Raw genomic sequence first — 14,103 nt, forward strand, 5'->3', positions numbered from 1 at the left:
CGACCGGTCTTCTTTCTCCCAGCATTTTCTTCCTGCAACCAGCGGACCCATGCAAATCATATTCAATGTCATAAATAGTTCCGGTCCATTTTCATTTTTCAATAAGAATGTCCAACTCAACCCAGCACATTGGCAACATCACCTTATCCTCCGCCTTGGTGCACTCGCTGCGCCGCCGCCGTCTGGCCCTGTCAACATAGTTTTTTTTCAAAATGGTCCCTGTCAACATAGTGAATTGGGAGACACTTTAGTTGTGAGTATGACAGTACAGACCCACCAGGTCCACTCCCGAACACAAGAAAGCGCCTCTTTTACTACTCAGATGAACCCCTCGTTTTTTTACTCTAATCCACCCTGCTCATATCTGGGACCCACATCATTTTCAACGTATAGTCAATTAACGACAGAATTGCATAACTTTTTTTAGTAGTAATTCAGAGGAGTAGGCTATAAACTGGGTTGTGCGGTCTCTGTGGCCCGTCTAACAACATGGCCAGCCCAACAGTTTTTTCTTTGGGAAAATAGGTAGCCCAGTATTTCTTTTTGAAGGATACCCAAGCTAGGCATATTTGTTTTCTCCGACGTACGGAGATGCAAATCTTTCAAGACGAGGAGGGATGCATTCCGGCCTGGGCAAAGAGTATGGTCAGTGTTTGTTAAAAGTAATATCAAATGGGGTTGAAAATTCCAAAAAAAATTTATAGAAAATGGGATATTAGTTTCCTTTTTTGTTTTTGTTCTTCACGGATATCTTATACTCCCTCCGTCCTAAAATTCTTGTCTTAGATTAGTCTAGATACAGATGTATCTAATACCAAAACGTGACTTGATACATCCGTATTTAGACAAATCTAAGACAAGAATTTTGGGACGGAGGGAGTATTTCATTGGATTTAACATGACATAGTACTAATTTATTTTTAAATTTGTTTTAGTATGGCTACTAATTTTTGGATTAAGAATATTTTGTTCCCCAGCAAAAATTTGATAATTTCCAAAATTTTCCACATATTTTGTTAATTTTTTAACCCTGGTACTGACCAGAAAATGGGCAGCAATTCAACAAATGGAAAACGGGCTGCAATAAATTCCATATGAATTAGAAAATGAGTAAAAATTATAAAAATAATAGCAAATGGGTTGTACACGCCACAGATTTCGAGGCTGACTTGTTTACGCAAGACTTTGTCAGTCAACACATGATTCTAGCAGCAGTGACTGTTGGATGTCCATCCAACGGCCGGCATGCTTCTTCAATCTCTGATCTTCCTGCTCCAGCCGCCTAAACTAGCGCCGGCAGGACTGCCTTCTCCCTCCTCTTGTGGCCCGCTGTGATGCCGTGCAGGCTTCCCCGGCCCACCCTACTCCCTCCGCTGGCCTGGCCGCACGCAATCAACTGCCTCCTTATTACGCGAAAAAAATGATTCCTCCCACTGACATCTGGGGCGCACCGGTTGGGAGGCTGACCTGTGGGCCTACTACGTTGACGCGTACGCAGGGCTTGTCAACTTAGTCAACAAACGATTCTAGCAGCAGTAACCATTGGATTTGAATCGAACGGTGTTGCTGCTTCTTCAATCGCTGCTCTTCTTGCACCAGCCACCCAAACCAGTGCCGGCGAGACGGCCTGCTCCTGCCTCCAGTGACCGGCTGTGCTGCTGTTGAGGCCTCACCGCCCCCTACTACTCCCACCGCTAGCCAGGCCCTGCGGCGATGGCAGCCTCACACCACAGCCGAACCAGTGAACCCTCGTACTCCTCTCCGCATGGGCATCCACTGTCGCGTCTTGCCTAGCTCTGCGTCTTCCCCGGCTCCGCGTCTTCCCTGGCTCCGCGTCGTCCCATTCCTAGGCCTCGCCATCGTCCACCACCTTGGATGCGCTCGGCGTGGAGTGGTCAACGAACGACACCATCGGAAGTAGACTGTGCGTGGAGAGGCTGACAGCTGGGTACACGGACGCACGTAAGGAAATGCCTCCTTATTGCGCGCAAAATAATGATTCCTCCACCTGACAGCTGGGAACCACCGGAAGGGCCTTTGTATTTCATGAAAAAAACATTCCCACCGCTGACAGGTCAGACCCACCAGCTATATCTTCGCACGCAAGGAAGTGCCTCCTTATTACGCATAAAAAGATGAACACCCCCTTGCTAGCTGGGACCCAAAATAGTGGGAGGCTGACTTGTGGGCCAACTAAGTTGACGGGGATGGAGGGCTTTGTCAACTTAGTCAATATGAATGATTCTAGCTCCAGTGACCGTACGATGTCCATCCAACGGCCGTAGTGCTTCTTCAACCTCTGGTCTTCTTCTCCAGCCTCCCAAACCAGCACCGGTCGTGCCTCATGCTCCTGCCTCCCGTGGCCGACTGTGATGCCGCGGAGGCCTCACCGCCCCCTACTACTCCCACCGCTGGCCAGGCCATCCCTCTACTCACCCACACCCCGTGTTATTCTGCGGCGACGGCAGCCTCACACCGCAGCCGAACCAGTGAACCCTCGTACTTCTCTCCACGTGGGCATCCACTGCCGCGTCTTCCCCGGCTTCACGTCGTCCCCTTCCTAGGCCTCACCGTCATCCACCGCCTTGGTGCTCTCGGCGCGGCGTGGTTAATGTGGTCAATGACCGACTTCCATCGGAAGAGTACTGTACGTGGAGAGGCTGACAGCTGGGTCCACTGCCATAGCCCAGTTTTTTTGTGATTTGCCAAGTAAGTCGCTTTGTCAGGCCTGTTGGGCTGCAAATCTTTCAAGATAAGGAGAGCTTCATTCGGCTGGCCGAGAAAATGGCCTATCAGTAATGAAAAATGGGATGTACATTTTTAAAACACATCAAATCGGCAATTAGTTCCAAATTTCTTTTTTTCATTTCGAGATTTTAAATTGCATTGATTTTTATGCGTGGGCAATTTGTTGGATTTTATATTGATATACATTTATTTTTAAAATTAGTATGAATGTGACTCGAAATTTCGGGATTAAAAATAGTTCGGACCGGACCGAAAAATGCAAAATTTTGTATAATTTTTTAACCATGGCCACAATATGGGATGTAATGCTAACAAAAAGAATATGGGCTCCAAAAAAACCTTAAGAATTAGCAAATGGGCTGTAAATTATTAGAAATAATGGTAGATGGGTTGTATGCTGTTTTCCACAGATTTGAGGCTTTCCTAAAAAAAGGTTGACACACAAGCAGTGACTGTTGGATGTCCATCCAACGGCCTCGTGCTTCTTCAATCTCTGCTCTTCCCGCTCCAGCCGCTCAAACAAGCGCTGGCGGGACTGCCTGCTCCCTCCTCCCCGCGGCCAGCTGTGCTGCCATGCAGGCCTCACCGCCCCACCGTACTCCCATCACTGGCCTAGCCATCCCTCTACTCACCCACACCTGCTATTATTCTCCGGCGACGGCAGACGAACCAGTAAACTGTCATACAGTCGTACTCCCCTCCGCGCGGGAGACAACTGTCGAGTATTCCATGGCTCCGTGTCGTTCCCTTCCTAGGCCTCACTGTCGTCCACTGCCCTGGTGCTCTCGGTGCGGCCTGGTCAACATGGTCAATGACCGACATGCATCTGTAGTGGAATGTTCGTGGAGAGGCTGACAGCTGGGTCCATGGCTGCACGCAAGGAAATGCCTCCTTATTACGCGCAAAATAATGATTCCTCCACCTGACATTTAGGACCCACCAAATGGGCCTCTGTATTTCACGAAAAAACGTTACCGCCGCTGACAGCTCGGACCCACCAACTATATCTTCGCACACAAGGAAGTGCCTCATTATTACGCATGAAAAAAATGAATACTCCCCCTGCTAGCTGGGACCCAGTATAGTGGGAGGCTGACTTGTGGGCCTACTAAGTTGACGGGGACGGAGGGCTTTGTCAACTTAGTCAATATGCATGATTCTAGCTCCAGTGACCGCACGATGTCCCCCCAACGGCTGTAGTGCTTCTTCAACCTCTGGTCTTCTTGCTCCAGCCGCTCAAACCAGCGCCGGTTGTGTCTCGAGCTCCTGACTCCCGTGGTCGGCTGCGATGCCGCGGAGGCCTCACTGCCCCCTACTACTCCCACCGCTGGGCAGGCCATCCCTCTACTCACCCACACCCCATGTTATTCTGCGGCAACGGCAGCCTCACACCACAGCCGAACCAGTGAACCCTCGTACTCCTCTCCGCGTGGGCATCCACTATCGCGTCTTCCCTGGCTCTACGTCGTCCCCTTCCTAGGCCTCGCCGTCGTCCACCGCCTTGGTGCTCTCAGCGCGGCGTGGTCAGTGTGGTCAACGACCGACTTCCATCGAAAGAGTACTGTACGTAGAGAGGCTGACAGCTAGTTCCACGATAGCCACAAGGAAGTGCCTCCTTATTATGCGCAAAATAATTATTCTTGCACCTGACACTGGGGACCCACCGGACGGGCCACCGTATTTCACGAAAAAACATTTCCCCCTGACTGCTAGGACCCACCAGCTACATCTTCGCATGCAAGGAAGTGCGTCCGGGCAAAAAAATGATTCGCCCCCTGACTGCAGGGACCCACCAGCTATATCTTCGCACGCAAGGAAGTGCCTGACTATTGGGACCCACCTGGTCGAAGCGTACGTAGCATTGTCATTCTGGTCGTGAACGTGTACGTACATACTGGTCCATGTACAGCGTGCATGTGTCGTAGTAGAGGCGCATGTAGCATGTACACGTACGTATAGCGGCTAGTGTGCAAGAAAGAAAATACAGCCACGTACGTACATACGGGCGGGGTCTCGAATGCCTACTCACGCATACGTATGGCCAGGGCTCGTGTACATGGCTGGGTCGGAACGGAGAAACTTCGTCGTCATCGTGTTCATGGGGAGGCAACGAAACGCGTGGGAGCCAACCGGCTTGGACGAAATAGCCGATGGAAACGAGGCCTGGCGTACCGCAGAACGGAGGAAACGACCTTGCGTTCGACCGGCCACGGCCGAAACGGGATCCTGTTCGTTGGGAGGGGTCTGGCGTACCGCAAAACGGAGGAAACAGACTTGTGTTGGACCTCCTACGGTCGAAATGGGGTCCTGTTGATCGGGAGGGGTGTGGCGTACCGCAAAACGGAGGAAACATACTTGTGTTGGAGCGCTATGGTCGAAATGGGGGTCCTGTTCATCAGGAGGGGTGTGACGTACCGCAAAACGAGACTCCACGGGATACTGTTCATCTCCACCGTCGACCTCCTCCAGCCTCCACGAGCTACTGTTCATCCACCATCGACCTCCTCCAGCCTCCACCTGCGATTGTTCATCCACGGGATCCTGTTCATCCAGCCTCCACCGCGCACTACTCCATCGGCTACTGTTCAACCAGCCCTCTCCACGGGCTCCTGTTCAACCACCCCTCCACGGGCTACTATTCATTCAGCCCTCCACCATCTACTGTTCATCCAGCCCTCCACGGGATCGTCCTATTCATCCAGCACTCCACGGGGTCCTATTCATCCAGCCCCAACCGGCTTGATCGATCGGGGTCCTGTTCATCCAGAGGCAACACCACGGGGTCCTGTTCATCCACCCCCACCGGGAACTGTTCATCCAAACCCCCCCAGCAACGCTCATTGTTTATCCAGAGGCAGCATCGATCGGCTTCAGTTAGTAGCATTAGCGAAGGAATCACTTGGATTCAGTAACGTAGCTAGTGCAATGGCTCGGGTTCAGTTAGAGCCCAATGCCTCGCTCGGGTTCAGTTACAGCCCAACGCCTTGCACACACGCGTGTACGTGTACGAGCGAAACGCGCATCGCTCGGTCCCCGACCACCCACCGTAACCGGGAACTCCCCAAAATTTTCCTCGCCCTCGCTTCTACCACGGTTTTTCCTGTCATGGATGGCCCAAAGAATGTCATGCAGCTGCGTCTCCGACCCGCCCAGGACGAAAAACCCATTTTCTGTCATGATTTTTTGTTATAGAAGTAGGAGCCCACCACATCTATGATGATACCGGGTTTTGTCACAATTATCGTCATAGAAGTGTCATAAGTATGACAGAAAAAAAATTCGTTCGGCCCAAAATGTCACGGATGTGTCTTTTTTTGTAGTGACTACGCCAGCAAGGGTAACGTCCTTCACTATCATGCTCTTCATGCGCTTCTACAGCCGCAACACCTCAGGTACCGACCCCCAGTTCGGACTCTTGTCGGTCCAGGATGTAAGCCTCAGCGGGGGTCTGGATCTAAAGGCTGGTGTGGCCGCCCACTTGGAGCCTCGGGTTCTGTAATATAGAACCATTCATGTTGCCATATTTTGGCAGTGTCCACAAAGACTCCCTTTGGCCAATTGACTTTTGGAAGCTTGCTCACCATGGCGCCACCACAGTCTGCGTGTTGCCCATTGACCACCTTTGGTTTCACATTAAAAATCTTGAGCCATAAGCCGAAATGTGGAGGGACACGGAGGAAAGCTTCACACACGACGATAAACGCAGAGATGTGAAGGAACGAATTTGGGCCCAGATCGTGAAAATCCAGCCCATAGTTGAACATGAGACCCCTTACAAAGGGGTGAATGGCGAATCCGAGTCCACGGAGGAAGTGGGGGATAAACACCACCCTCTCATCGGGCCCCGAAGTGGGGTTGACCTGCACCGGATCGAGAAGCCTGTGCTTGATTTCTGCGGTCAAATACCGCGCTTCCCGCATCTCCTTGATGTTCTCCTCCGTGATAGAGGAGGGCACCCACTTGCCTTGAGAACCGGCCATGGTCGAAGGAGTTGTCGGGAAGGGAAGAGCTTGGAGTTTGGGCGCTGGATCTCGGGGATGGAGAGGGAAATAGAATGAGGCGTGGGGTGGAACAGATGGGTTCTATCCACTTATATGGAGTGCGAATATCAAGCGTTCCCTCCCTCGAGCCTTAAAACTCGCCTGTTCCCAAGGGTCACGCGAACCGCATAGTTAGGTTACCAAAACTCGTATTGATGAGAATCCCATAATAAGGGGGCATGATCTTTGCTTTGACAAGACGTGTCATCGAAGGTTGCGTATCGAAGCGCAAAACGGGAGGCCGAAAAACGGTTCGAAGTAATAAAGCGGCTGGATGTAACATCTCATCCATGAAATCATCAGAAGATGGAATTTATCTGTATTTTACCTTTATGTTTAAGGATGGTGACTATTGTACAGAGCTGGATATAGTACTGATGGTCAACTGCTTTGAAGTGTTCGGAGGAGGAACCCGCCTTGCAATGCCAAAGACAATCTGCGCGCCGGACACATCGTCATTGAAGACTGGTTCAGGGGCTACTGAGGGAGTCCGGGATTATGGGGTCCTCGGGTGTCCGGGCTATGTTATATGGGCCGGACTAATGGGCCGTGGAGATATAAGACAGAAGACTTTCCTCCGTGTCCAGATGGGACTCTCCATTGCATGGAAGGCAAACTTGGCGTGTGGATATGAATATTCCTTTCTCTGTAAACCGACTCTGTACAACCCTAAACCTCTCCGGTGTCTATATAAATTGGAGGGTTTAGTCCGTAGAGGCAATCAGAATCATACAGGCTAGACATCTATGGTTTAGCCATTACGATCTCGTGGTAGATAAACTCTTGTAACCCCTATATTCATCAAAGTCAATCAAGCAGGACGTAGGGTATTACCTCCATCAAGAGGGCCCGAATCTAGGTAAACATCGTGTCCCCTGTCTCATGTTACCTTCAATCCTTAGACGCACAGTTCAGGACCCCCTACCCGAGATCTACCGGTTTTGACACCGAGAGTCGGTATTTCCCCAAAGAGGAAGGGATGATGCAGCACATCTACGGTAGGTATTTTCCTCAGTTATGAAACCAAGGTATCAATCTAGTAGGAGAACCAAGCAACACTATGTAAGTGGTACCTGCACACAAAGAACAAATACTTGCAACCCGACGCGTATAAGGGGTTGTCAATCGCTTCTTCGGGTAACGGCACCAAAAATTGTCAGGTTGACGGGATAAAATTGTGACAGGTTGGATAAATAGACCTCGATAAAACACGAAATAAAAGATGCAAATAAAAATTGCAGCGGTATTTTTTGGTTTTTTGAATTATAGATCTAAAAATAAAAGTGAATAAAAATAGATCTCAAAGCAAATATGATAAAGTATAGACCCAAGTGTCGTAGATTTCACTAGTAGCTTCTCTCAAGAAATAGCACATGGTGAGTAAACAAATTACTATTGGAAAATTAATAGAACTAGTCGTCAACCCGTGCACTTGCACGGGCTAGTACTTTTTATTTACACATTTACGCAAACAATCACAAAGAAAGTATTGTATGTTGCGAGTCAAATATATAGGAATAATACAGGAGAAACTTGCATGTTCATTATTTCGAACCACGTGATTTTTGCTCAACCATAGGACTAAAAGGAAGTAGATTCCTTCAAATAGTTCCTCATTCATAGTTTCCTTAAATTAGTGCTCTCCTCCGTTGAATGGTACTAAGTGAACTGCGTCATTGATGAGCTTTAAGAGATGGGAGAGAATTGGCCAAAGTTCTATGCCCAGCCCATGTTTACACATGATGTACTATTGTACTATAACATATTTCAAAACTTACTTTTTCCCATTGATACATCAATATGTTCTCTCCCTAGTGAAAAACAAAACCAATATATTTTTAGGCATTAAAAAGCCATTTAGTTATATAAATGTCTAAAATAGAGAATAATAATGTTTGAACCAAGGGGGTGTAAACCAATAAAAAATTAAATCACTAATAGAGAAAAAACCTGTATTAAACCATAATTACTCAAGGTAAATATGCTGAAGTTAAGAGGTGATAGGTAGGTAGGTAGGTAGGTAGGTAGGTAGGTAGATAGATAGATAGATACAATGGACTATATGGCAATAGTCATAAATCTATATGTATCGACGTACGACTGCATCATGAGTCCTCAAGATACAACGGTTCCTAAATCTCAACCACCTTGCCATCTTGAGTGCTACTCGATCATCCAGTCTCCTGCAACATATATATTTGACGAAAAACTTGGTATATGTATGCAAATTGCAAATACAATGCATCAAAATAGGTAGATGCTAACAATAATACACACGTCACATGCTATTCCATGATCCTTTTTCCTACAATATAAATTTGATGAAGTCAAGAATTTAGAATAGAAATATACCGTTCATCAATAATACAAAGATGCTGGCAAAATATATACTGTGATAACTAATGAAGTATATATGTGGAAAGGTCCCGCCCATGTCACCTGATAAAGCCCGCTTTACCATTGGATACAGAGTTCACATTCATGCATGTAGATAAGAGCCTGCAACATATTTGTCCTCTAATATGTGAACGCATGCATGTAAAATATATAGGAAAACGAATTCAATGTAAAAATAATCATGCATATGCACATCATGGAGATCTTATCATGATGCAACAAATCAAATTGTAAGTTAGGCACTGGGGAAATTACTCTTGGTAAGGAACAATAGCAGGCAATTTATTTTCCCTTTTTCATAAGCTGATGGTTGCCCCTCTAGATCCACCAAGTGATGTGCTGGAGAGGATCATATCTACTGAGGAGCTTTTTGGGTATCAGCTACAACCTTTTGGAACAGCATCTATAGAAGAGTTAAATAAGATATAAGAAACTTCATACGTGTATGGTGTATAAAATTACAAATAGCAGGAACTTCCTTCTAACTTCGATAGAAATTGATGTATAGTTAACTGTTTCGTAGTGGGCTATTGCATTTAGAAACATGGTGTGCATAAAAGGGTAGCATAATAGAAGTGAACATTAATTACGTTAAGAATACTACAAAATAATATTTTACAGCAAAAGGAGATTAGACAGAGGCTTCAACTTTGATTGATATTAGGACTGTTGCCTCATAAAGCACCATTCAGCCATGAAAAAACGACATCCCTCCTTTCATGAGAGACTTGCACTAAGAATATTCCAAACAGACCTCTGACTTCACTAAATACACTTATTGGTTTAATTCTTTAAATTTTAGTCTTCGTAGTATTTATAAAAAGTAAATTAATAAAGCAGAGAATTTGAAGATTGACACTTAAAACCTAAGATATTCGTAGGGATAACATAACTAACTCAGTTCTGAAAAAAGCTTGGATTCACTCTTATTTGTGTGCTGGCTCGCTTGGGGGAAGGAATGTTTTTTTGCAATAGAAAAATAGTTGTACATGCTTCACATTTATGAGAAAAAGAATAGTCCGTGCAATTTATTTCTGTTAATTCGCATGCATAAACTGTAAGACCGTACTAAACATATAATGAAATCCTAAAACTTTCCGCATCAAATGACTAATAATCATACATAGACTGGAAATTAGATCCATTTTACTCCATGGTCCTCAGATAACGAAGCATCAGGCAAGGCCAGTAGATCACGATGTGTTGTTTCTACTATCTCAAATCTCACAAATTTAGAGGAATATGCAGCATACCATGAAGTAACTATTACCAAACATCAGCTATTTGTCGTCTCCATGATAGCGAATAATGTACGCACATCAGGGACAACTTTCAACATGATGGGAAAACACAAAATTAGTCCAGCCCAATAACATCAACATCCAGTGCACATGCAACAAATCTAGCTTGATGAAGTTTTGCTTGTAAAATCTATGTTGTGTCCAGGATATCAGAGATAATATTAATATGATTAAATGCTAACTGCAGCATGGAACTTAAGATACACACTTCCTTACCTTCAGAGTGGTCGCATGAGTAGTAGGCAATGAATGTCCATGGTGTGAATAGATGCGCCATCGGCCCATCGCAACTCTTTCCCTCGGGATCCTTAATACTCTCATGGATGGTGCCATGGCGGCACCTATGAGAAGGATTTTAATCAGAATAATGATGTCTTTCATAGTTTAGGAAAAGTTTTTTGTTTCTCTTTCAAATTAGTCATATATCAGAAGGATATTATGTAGCTGATCAACAGGGTGCAAAAAGGAACATTTAATAAGATAGCCTGAATCTCTATTGTTGGAAATAATTAGGCTGTTATAAATAGGGTAAAAATATATTGCCTTGGTGTTGTTTCCTGAGATGAAATAACTATGGAAGTACTACAATATGCAAAAGTGGAATATCAGTTGAACTGACAAATACTCATGGGGTGCCTTGGTGTTGTTTCCTTGGAGGAAAAAACTATAGTAAGCAGCACAATATAAAAATGTAATTTGGAATATCGGTTGAACTAACATATATTCGATAGGCATACAAAAATGTTTTAATTTAACATCAACAAAATGGTGAAGAAACCATTTTTCCACCATAAATAGAATAGAAACAAAAACAAAAAAGATTAATGTATCATGTAGAGTAAATTGATAATTTACTCTGTAACATCTGATATACCATAAGATTCAGAAACATTTGTCTATAGTAAGCCTATCACAAATTTAACATTTACGATGTGAATCAGTAGATGCTTGATTAGAGATATGCTCAGAGAAGGCAGCTCCAGGAGGATCTTACTGGGTGTCAACGTCAACTTCCAGCAATAGTATCTAGACCAATGCAGTTCATAAATTGAACCACAAACTTTAGATATCTATGGTGAACATTATTATAATCAACAGGAAACTTCCAGTGAAATGCATTTGTAAAAATAGCTAGGAATTACTATGACTCATGATATTTAGTGTGCTTGTTCGCCTTGTCGTACAGTCTCCGTTCATTCAGCTAGCTGATGAATAATAGGAAATTTATTGTAAAATGCTTCACGCATGTAAAAATTAATGCTTGATGCAGTTCTTTATTCTGTGAATCATGTGCACAGTCCATCACCATAACTAAAACTAAAAGCCTAAAAAAATTATAGGTAGCTCATAATAAGACTAATCTATACAGGCTAGAAACTAAATCATGTTGAATGCTAAGTCATCTATACGAAATTATCTGTAGGTAAGAAAAGAATATCTTGGACTGAATTCGCAAAAGAAAAAAATAATGTATCAAACTATTTTCTCTACCAGATTAGATGTCACAAATTTTGTTGAGTATCTAAAATATAGCAGAATGGATACCCTGAAGTAATTGTTATCAACCATCGTATATATAAGTTGCCAGTGCATACTATATATGTGATAAGGACCATTTTTCTGTTGTAATAAACATTGATGGAAGATCTCAGAAATAGCAATGGACCTATTAGAGATATATTATGCAATGCACTTGGCACAAATCTGGCTTACAAAATTGCAGAAATAGCACTAACAGATAGATACTACCTGCTGAGTTGATACAGAGGTGACCATCACCAAAAAACAAAACGAAGGTAGCAGCAATATTACCTCGAACTTCACAGCCTCATTCAACAAATTTGGCTCGGCAGCCTCGTTCTCTGTACACATTACCTCAAGCATGGACGGATCAAAGATTGGAGCTGGGCAGGGGAAATAAAGGGCCACTTTGCATAGGTTAGTGTTGTACTGGAAGGAGTGCCACTGGATCACCACCTCCTGCTGAAGCTCCTCAGACGTCTCAGCCGCCACCCATGTGTGCTGCTCGAGGCAGGGCGCGCCGTAGGACTATAGCCGCTACGCAAGGCGGTGGCTCAGCACGCACCACATGGGTGCCAACACATGCACGGCTCCGTCATTCCAACCTCCCTCGACGGTGAGAGGAGCAAAGGCGCGGTATCTTTCAGCAGGCGGCCAAGCTAGGATCTGGCAACGACGGCTGCCGGCATGATCGATTCGAGATGAGGACGGACGGCGGGAGAGCATGCGATGGAGCAGGGCCTCGATCCAGCTGGGGCGTCGTCGTTCCGCGTGCCAGCGGCGTCTCGGGTCCCTGTGGATGCGAGGCAGAGAGAGGTGAGAGAAGTGCAGGGAAGGATGGGAAAAAGGCAAAGTAGGAGGGCAGCGCGGTGGCTACTGCTCGATGGAGAGCTCACCGGCATGCGAGGGATGCGCCGGTGTCGCACCGGATGCGGAAGAGTCGAGGTGGCGACGGGGTGAGGACGGATGGTAGGAGAGCAGGCGATGGAGCAAGGCATCGATCCAGTTGGGGCGGCGTCTTTCCGCGCGCCGGCGGCGTCCCGGGGTCCCTGTGGATGCGAGGCAGAGAGAGGTGAGAGAAGTGCAGGGAAGGATGGGAAAAAGGCAAAGTAGGAGGGCGGCGCGTCAGCTAGTTCTCGATGGGGAGCTCGCCGGCATGCGACGGATGCGCCGGCGTCGCACCGGACGCGGAAGAGTCGAGGTGGCGGCGGGGTTCGCAAGTTCCGGCAGCGCGGCAACTACTGCTCGATGGGGAGCTCGCCGGCATGCGATGGATGTGCCGGCGTCGCACCGGACACGGAAGAGTCGAGGTGGCGGCGGGGTTCGCAAGTTCCGGCGGCGCGGCTGCTCGGGGCCAAAGGAAAGACGCATGGATTTTTTTCTTTTATTTCTATGGAAGGATGCGGCTGTAGCATATGAGCTGGTACAATTTTTTTGTCGTGAAAGAGATAAAGATTTGCTTTAGTTTTTTGAAATTTAAAGATTTGCTTTAGTTAGGGCAGAATAATCGATGATTAGTAATAGTACAATCCTGTTTTAGATGGATTCATTTTCACACCCGATGTAAAAAAATTGTGTGCTTCGGAGTGTTTTTTTTACCACAGAGCAAAATGTTAACTGAATCTACACCGTAATAATCTGGTCCCACCAGATTAACGGCTCATAAATTCTGATTAACGTGATAATTTATTGGAAGTCTGTAATTAGTATAGGTATAGACTTCAAATAATCATGACGATATCCAGGCAATGATCAATATATAGGCATCATGTCCTAGACCGACTCCTGCCTGCATCTACTACTATTACTCCACACATCGACCGCTATCCAGCATGCATCTAGTGTATTAAGTTCATGGAGAAACGCAGTAATGCAATAAGAACGATGACATGATGTAGACAAGATCTATTCATGTAGGAATAGACCCCATCTTGTTATCCTTAATAGCAATGATCAATATGTGTCTTCCTACCCCTTCTATCACTGGGAAAGAACAAAACACGATCGATCCCATCACAAAGCCCCTCTTCCCGTGGCAAGAAAAGTCGATCTAGTCGGCCTAACTAAACCAAAGATTCGAAGAAGAAATACGAGGC

General features: G+C 45.9%; 1 long non-coding RNA gene across 2 annotated transcripts; it reads right to left on the bottom strand.

The window, feature by feature from the left end:
* Positions 1-8,699: 8,699 nt before the first annotated feature.
* LOC123154088 (uncharacterized) lies at positions 8,700-13,466 on the bottom strand. Of its 2 annotated transcripts, XR_006476665.1 has the most exons (3): positions 12,904-13,405; positions 10,703-12,800; positions 8,700-9,588 (listed from the first exon to the last, which is right to left on the bottom strand). It is a non-coding gene; the product is annotated as an uncharacterized lncRNA (long non-coding RNA). The 2 variants fall into 2 exon arrangements; XR_006476664.1 differs by having other exon boundaries at positions 8,700-12,800; positions 12,904-13,466.
* Positions 13,467-14,103: the final 637 nt, after the last annotated feature.

This window comes from Triticum aestivum, chromosome 7A (genome assembly GCF_018294505.1).
Source record: "Triticum aestivum cultivar Chinese Spring chromosome 7A, IWGSC CS RefSeq v2.1, whole genome shotgun sequence".
NCBI lineage: Eukaryota > Viridiplantae > Streptophyta > Magnoliopsida > Poales > Poaceae > Triticum > Triticum aestivum.